The following is a 1,040-nucleotide window of genomic DNA, read 5'->3' on the forward strand; positions in this document are numbered from 1 at the left end:
TATATATATATATATATATATATATATGTATGTATATGTATATATATATACATATCACTTGTAGGGTAGATAATTATAGTAAAGAGCAGCACATCCAGGCTAGGAGTAGATTTGTGTGCGCATAGGCGTGCGTATGTGCGGGAAGTGTATGTATAAATGTTCGTATGGATGTGTATACATGGATGTATGTATGCGTTTGCAGCTGTGTTAGTCTGCGCTTGTAGCTTGGTGGGTGAATGGATAAGGAGAAAATGAGAAGGGGGTGAAGAGGAGGAGGAGACAAACGTAAAAGAGAATAACGTAGGTGCAATAGAAAAAGAAAGAGAGGGAGAAAGACAGAGATCTACATACCTGCATTCATACATACATACATACATATATATTGGTATGTTTATACACATATATACATACATTCTTACATGCATGCATGCATCCATCCATGTGAACATATATGAATAAATTCTTTTGTGTACATTTATATACAAGGAAATACTAACGTATACGCATACTTTTATACTATGGTATATTGGTGCTGCAGCATGGCCGCAGTCAAATGACTGAAACAAGAAAAAGAATATATATATATATATATTTCTATATATATACGTATATATTTCTATTAATATTTAGTAGAAGCAACAAAGAGAGTGACTCAGTTGCCGAGAGTTTCGTGTGTTACCACTTGTCAAAGGCCTTCAAGTTGCTCTGCATCTTCTTCTTATATATATATATATATATATAAACAATATATGAGTATATGCATACATATGTACATGTATATGTACATGTATGTACATACCTTCATCTACATATACATATAGAATATATATATATATATATATATGTATGTATGTATGTATATAGATTTTTGTATATATGTATACTTGTATATATGTCTCTATGTATGTCCGTATGTGCGTGTGTATGTATAATGATGGTCTTCTTGGCTCATTTTGAAACGAAAAGCACTAATTTGAAAAGGAACACATTGCAAAGAGAATGAGGACAAAGAAAATACAGATCGGAAGAGCCGTGTAGGG

The sequence above is a fragment of the Octopus bimaculoides genome, chromosome 12, assembly GCF_001194135.2.
Source record: "Octopus bimaculoides isolate UCB-OBI-ISO-001 chromosome 12, ASM119413v2, whole genome shotgun sequence".
Lineage (NCBI taxonomy): Eukaryota > Metazoa > Mollusca > Cephalopoda > Octopoda > Octopodidae > Octopus > Octopus bimaculoides.